Raw genomic sequence first — 7,364 nt, 5'->3', positions numbered from 1 at the left:
TTCAGAAAGAAGACTTATAGTAGTGTCTTTCATGAACTGTACTTCTGACAATATGGACAGTATCTCTGTAATCTTATCCCAGGTCTTCTTTTCTTTCTTTTTTTTTTTTAATTGTGGAAAATTTCAGACATTGAAAAGTAGAGAGAATGGTATAATTTTTTTCATCATCTGGCTTCAAATAATGGTCAGCTCCTGGCCAGTCTTGTTTTACCTGTACCCCTACCAATCACACTGGATTATTTTGAAGCAAATCTCAGATGCCATATTACTTCATAAGTGTTTCAGTATATGGCTCTAAGACATTAATAAATTTTAACCATAGTGCTGTTATTGCACCTAGAGAAATGAGTAACTCCTTAGTGTCATCAAATATCCAGTCAGTCAGTGTTAAATGATCTCATAAATGTGTGTTTTACATTTTGTTCCAAATCAAGATCTGGATGCAATCTATGCATCGTTGTTAGTTAATGTGTCTCTTAAGTTTCTCATAACCCGTAGGTCGTCTTCCCATGTACTGTTGCACTTTCACTCTTTCTCTCCCTTGCAACTTATTACTTGAGGAAATCAGATCATCTTTTTTCTAAAGAGTTCCCAGTCTGGATTTAGCTAACTGCATCACTGTGATTACATATTCCTCTCTTGCTGTATTTCTTATAATTTAATGATCAGACAGAACTGTACTGTAGCCATCTATGGCTATTGGGCACTTGAAATTGAGTTTGAACTGAAACTGAGTTTGACTTGAGATGTACAGTTACACATGTGGCTCATATATTTCTATTGGACCATGCTAGAGATTTGATCACGTTAAGATCAGGATTTTCTGGCACAAGTATATCATAGACCTGGTACTACATTCAGGAGGACTAATCGGTTGTCTCCTTTTGTGATTTTAGCAGCCATTGTTATTCAAGACCTAGACTCACTTATTTGGATTTGCAAAAGACTGACAGTTTAATTGTGCCCTTCTTTCTTTACTTCAGCTGGAATATTAAAAGGAGAAGCATCACCTCATCAACTGTTTGATTACACAGGACCACAATTTGTATAGGAAAGGCAAAAAATAGACACATGATTTTATTTGCTAGTATTCAAAATAATGAGTTGCATCCTCTAAAAGTTACTAGTAAATTTTGTTTTTAAGTGTCATTATGAATTCGGATCTAAATGGATTTTTCTTTCAATCCATTGTTATTATTTTTTATTGATTGCCTCATCTTTGGCCAGTGGGAGCCTCTAACTCCGATCCTGAGTTCCCACTCAATCCCAGTATTCTGTTCCAAGTTTACCTTATAGGTGTGGCCTATACTGGGCTTCCCAGGTGGTGATAGTGGTAAAGAAGCCGCCTGCCAATGAAAGAGACATAAGAGATGTGGGTTTGATCCCTTGGTTGGGAAGATCCCCTGGAGGAGGAGTGGCAGCCCACTCCAGTATTCTTGCCTGGAGAATCCCATGGACAGAGGAGCCTGGTGGGCTACAGTCCAGTCCATAGGGTTGCAAAGAGCCAGACACAACTGAAGCACTTGCCACACAGCACAACTTAGCATGCAGCATATAGCCTATATTCTCTATGTATTGAACATAAATAAATGAAGATAGAGAATTAAAATCCTTCAAAGACTAACCAGAAATGTGTTGATTCATCATGTCCTATATACAAGAAATTTATTTATCTTGACAAATTAACAGGAGACACTAGATTTGTGAGAAACTCTAATAAGAGCATTTAAGAAATTAGATAAGTACAGGGAAGATTGGGAAATGAAAGAGATTAGTTGTATGTTAAATACTAAGAGTGTTCAGTGGGAGTGCCTGAGTTTATGACGTCAAAGAATTTGCTATAGCCAACCAATTTAATCACTCTAAAGCCATTCATGCTCCTATGTCCACGTGATTTTTGTGCAAGGATTATCAAGAAGCTTAGCTGGGATTATACCATCTGTTGTAGCAATTTATTTCTACAAATTTTGTCCTCAGAGAAGCTGTCTTTGGAATTACAAGGTAAGTGCAAAGTATGTCTTATTCTATTCAAATAAGAATAATATATAGAAGGAGTGTGAATGCTGTGAAGTATTAGCTGTGACATAATTTAGGGAGTAGATATTACATGAAGCATTTCCAACTAAATTTAAAAAAAAATTACTTATAACAAGATATTCCCACATAATAAGCTGTTTACTTTTGGGTGTATCCATTAATAGTTTCTGATTTGCCACACCTGACTATCCATGAAGAATTGTTTCCAGTGAAGTTTCCATTTTCCTTTTGGAATAAACTGGGTTTTTCTTTTTTCTTTTTTTTTTTTTTATAAATTTATTTATTTTAGTTGGGGGCTAATTACTTTACAATATTGTAATAGTTTTTGCCATACATTGACATGAATCAGCCATGGGTTTACATGTGTTCCCCTTCCTGGACCCCCCACCCACCTAAACTGGGTTTTTCATAGTCTCTGAAGCAAAGATTGAAGTCTTGGAGGCAATTGGACTTAGAATGGATAACTATGAAGAGCAGCGGACACTTTTCAACTTCATTAACTTATTCTTGCCAGAATCTGGTCACCAGGATTTGAATGGTGTTCTTGGAAAATTATTATTTACCATTTTCCAGGTACAATGTTAAATGCTGGAGACATAAAAAGGGGGCAAACATAGGATTCCTGCCTTCTTGCAGTTAGTCTAGAGTAGAGAAGTTTAATGATTATACAAGATAATTGTAGTCAGTTGTAATTGTGATATGCACTACAAAGAAACAGTATTAAGTCACAAATTTATATTTTTCATTGTTCAAATTTTTTTAAGTGCCTGTTGATGCTCAGATAATTTGCTAAGTACAGGGGCTATAATGGTGAGCAAAATACCAAATACTCCTGAACGAGTACAGGTTTTAAGGGAGATAGATATTCATCCAACAATCATAAAAAATGGGTCCAGTGCTTTGAAGAAGAGCTATGGTCCCCCCCTCTTTTTTTTCCCCCCAAACCGAGTGTTCTGTAATGCTTTTAGGTGAAATAATACAAAATATCTGTGTGTCACACAGTAAGTGTAAGAATTATCATTCAGTTTATGTATGTATTTACTAGGTTTCAAAGTCAAATGTATTTCATTCCATGGGTCACAGTAGAAAAAAAAACTTGAAAGCCACTGTACTAGTGGGACCAATTCAAGTTTGGGGGTTAGGGAAAGCTTTTTGGGGGACATGATGTTCCGATAGAGCTCTGAAGAATTAACTAGTGGGAAGAGACAAAGAGGAACACTGCAAGTATCTGGAATAGTGTATGTAAAGACCCTTTGTGGGGCTGAGAGGGCAATGCAGTTGAAGGCCTGCATGGTGAGAACAAGACAGCAAGTGATGGAGTAGGGGCCAGACACTGCAAGGCACTGGAATTCCTTGTCAGGAGTCTGATTTTATTCTGACAGTAGAGGGGAACCATTGGAGGCTTTTAAACATCGGAATGGCTTGGAATGATCAATGTCATCCCAGTGTGTGTAATAGAATGATAAGGCATGAGAAGATACACAGACACCAGTTGTCCAAGTGAGAGGAAGGGGGCTTGGATTCCAGTGGTAGCAGTGGAGGTAGCGTGAAATGGCTAGATTCCAGAGATTTAGGAGAGAGAATCCGGTGGGAATTTAAGATGGGTGGTGGTGAAAGGGAAGAAAGTGTTGGGGGTGAGTCTCAAGCTTTTGCGTGTATCTTAGATATTCCTAGAGATAAGGAATCCTGGAGAAGAGGAGCAGTTTGGGGGAAGGGAACATCAGAGTTTACCTTGGGTATGTTGAGTTTGAGGCAGCCTTGAGACGTCATGGAGGAGATGCAACATGTAGGCAGTTGCATTTATAAGTTTGATCTTAGAAGGGCCTAACTGGAGAATTTAATGTGTGAGTACTGGCACATAGATTATTGACGCTGTGGGCAAGGAAGAAGTCATTTTGAGAGTATAGTGGAGACCTATAATACTAATATCATTGCTGGGGCTCCATGTAGATCAATTACTACAATCCTTATCACCCAGCCCCTAGCCCAGGCTCAGAAACAGCCACGTGGGCACAGACCCATGCACTGATGTTGGAAAGGTCCTGGGTTATGCAGTTTGTCGGAGCATGCATAGACTGGCTTGCTTATTATCCCCCAAACCCACCCTCACCCCACCTCTTCAGATCCCTTCAGGGCTTTCTCCACTGCTGACTGAATGGTGTTAGCACTCAGCCCAAGTTCAGCACCCTCCCCAGCTCCACCTCAGTGCACCCATTTAGTCTTACTGCAGACTGCTTCTCAACAGAAACCATATACGTGACTCAAGCAGCCTGTTTCCTTCTCTCTCTGCCCTGCCCCTGCTCCCTGGCTTAAGCTATTCTCTCCCTGGAGTTATGTTCTCTCTCTACCTCATCTTCTCCCTGCTCTGCAGGCTTTTCTCCCACCCTCCAGGGTCCAGATCAAGTCCTATCGTTCCTGAAGTTTCCCCAACCCCCATGAGGACTGGAATACTCCTCTTCCTCTGAAGAATATCATCACTTAATGATCTGTGCCTCTTATTTTGTATTTAGCAGAGTGACTGTCACTTCAGAATATGGTCTAACTAGATCATGTCTTACGTTGTAGTCCTGGCTGCTATTAAAATGTGTTTCCAGAATCCTCAAACTGTTAAAGAACTCCAGAAGCAGATATAATGCTGAGAATATCATTAGGATGCAGATGTTGGAGTGGAGGGAAGGAAGCAGGAGGGGGGCTCTATACTTGCTCATTGGACGCGCAGTTCACACTTGTGTCTCAACGAACTGTGGTCCTTCCCCATAGCTAAAAATTCTAATGACGGCCAAAAATGTAAACAATAAATCTGAGACTGCCAAAACTTCCTCACTTTCATGTGTCCCCTACAACTCCTTATATCTCAAAGGTCCCCTGTAGGAAAGGTTGATGGGGTAGAAAACTTAGTGATCACACTGGAAGCTGTCTGAACCTACAGTATGAAGTGAAAGTGAAATAAAGAAAGTGAAGTCACTCAGTTGTGTCCGACTCTTTGTGACCCCATGGACTGTACCCTACCAGGCTCCTCATCCATGGGACTTTCCAGGCAATAGTACTGGAGTGAGTTGCCATTTCCTTCTCCAGGGTATCTTCCCGACCCAGGGATTGAACCCAGGTCTTCCGCATTGTGGACAAACGCTTTACCATCTGAGCCACCAGGGAAGTCCTTGAAGACTCACTCCCAATATGCTGGGAGACTGTCTCCCAACATGGGGTGGAGAAGCCTTCCAGCCTTCTGTACAGTAAGACAATGACAAGAGAGGGCAGACAGCAGAAATGAAGGAATTAAAGGATTTGCCCATCTGGCCTCCTTTGACCTCTATGCCCTCAGATTATCCACTCTTCCTCTTCACGGGATGTTCTGTGTGTGTGAGGATGACCCCAGTTACCCCGAACAGCAGGACTTTGAAACCATCCTGATAGGGATGATGTTGTATTGAGCCAGAGGTACTCCCTGCTAAACCCTGATTGTTGGCAAAATGCCTGTGGTCAGGAGTCTAGATTTAAGTGTATATTATAGGCAGTCATGAAACTGAATTCTTTATGAATGAATTTTGCTTTTTTTTTTAATGCAACTGCATTTAATGTGGTCCAAAATATGTAAAAAAGCAAATCCTTAGCTGCTGTATTATTAAACTGATACTGCACTTGATCTTAACCAAATGGTTCAGTGGCTATGTGTGAATTTTTAATTTTTAGATTTCAGCTTAGCAGATATTGTTGACTAATATTAATTGACTTTCTCATCAACAGTGCATGCGAGTTCCAGATGTTCCACAACATCATCAACACTTGATATTGTCAGGCTTTTTAAAATTTTAACTCTTTCTCTCTCTGTGTGTGTGTGTGTGTGTAGTGACATCTCATTGTTTCATTTTGGAACTCCCTGATGGCTAATGAGGTTAAACAACTTACATGTTTATTGGCTATTTTGATGTCCTCTTTTGTGAAGTACCTGTTAAAAATCTTGCCTACTTTGGGATCTTATTCTTATTGATTTGTAGAAATGTTTTTATTTTGGATATGACTCCTTTGTCAGATACGTGTACTACAAATATCTTCTTCCTCTATGTGATTTGCTTTTTCACTCTCTTAACGGAATGTTGTGATGAGTGGAAGTTCTTAACTTTAACGTAACCCAATTTATCAGTATTTCCTTTATGGTTAGTCTTTTTTGTAACATTTTACGAAATGTTTGCCTTTTGTAAGGTCATAAATATATTCTCCTATTTTATCTTCAAGTTTTTTTCTTAACCTTTCACATTTAGGTTTACAGCCTACCTGAAATTGATTTTTGTTTATGTTATGAGGTAGAGGTCAAGATTTTTTTTTGGAGAATATCCAATTGATCCAGAGCCATTTGTTAAAAAGACTTTCATTTTCCTCCTGCTCTGAAGGGCCAATTTTGTCATAAATCAAGGGTCTGTATATGTGTGGCTCTGCTTCTAGACTATCTTTTCTATTCTGTTGGTCTTTTTGTAAACTCTCAATATCACACTGTATTAATTGCTTTACAACATAACATATTCTTCCTTTGGATTTTCTACATATAAATATGTCATAAAGAAATAATGGTAGTTTTCTTTTTTCCAATCCTTATACTTTTTTTTTTCCCCCTTTTTGCACAGGCTAGTACCTCCAGGGCAGTGTTGAACAGAAGAGATGAGGGGGACATCTTTGTTTCATTTCCAATATTAGGGAAATCTTTTAATATTTCACCATTAAGTGGGATGTTTGTTTTAGATGTTTTAGAGACATTCTTTGTTAGGTTAATGAAATTCCCTTCTATTCTTAAGTTGCCAAGTAGAGTTTGTTTATTGTTTCTTAAAGTCATGAATGGATATTGATTTTAGCAAGTGCTTTTTCTGCATCATAATTATACACTTTTTTATTTTTATTCTATTGACATTTATCTTTATTCCCACTGATTAATTTTAGGATGTTAGACCTGTCTCTCATTCCTGGAATTAAACTCAACCTGGAAGTGTTGTATTTTTTCTATCCATAATTATTTTTGGTAAGATTTTTGCATTTATGTTCATGAAATATCTGCATCTCATTTTCTTGTCAGGTTTGGTTTTAAGGTGATGCTGAAATCAAAACAAGTTAGGACATATTCCTTTTTTTTCCTTCTTTTTCGGAAGAGTTTGTGTAATTTGATAGCTCTTTCTTCACCATTGGGGTGAATACTCTTGATGAAATCCTTTAGAACTAGTGTTGTAGACTGTTTTGGGAAACAGTGGTCTAGAGAGCAAGACTTAAACACGAAAAAATCAATTGCTCTCAGTTTGAAGGCTCTTGGTTTTATTCATTTTTCCTCCTTTATGCAGCACAAG

Source organism: Giraffa tippelskirchi, chromosome 7 (genome assembly GCF_054371585.1).
Source record: "Giraffa tippelskirchi isolate mGirTip1 chromosome 7, T2T-mGirTip1v1.2.pri, whole genome shotgun sequence".
Classification (NCBI taxonomy): Eukaryota; Metazoa; Chordata; class Mammalia; order Artiodactyla; family Giraffidae; genus Giraffa; species Giraffa tippelskirchi.
Note: the sequence above shows the minus strand (reverse complement) of the source record.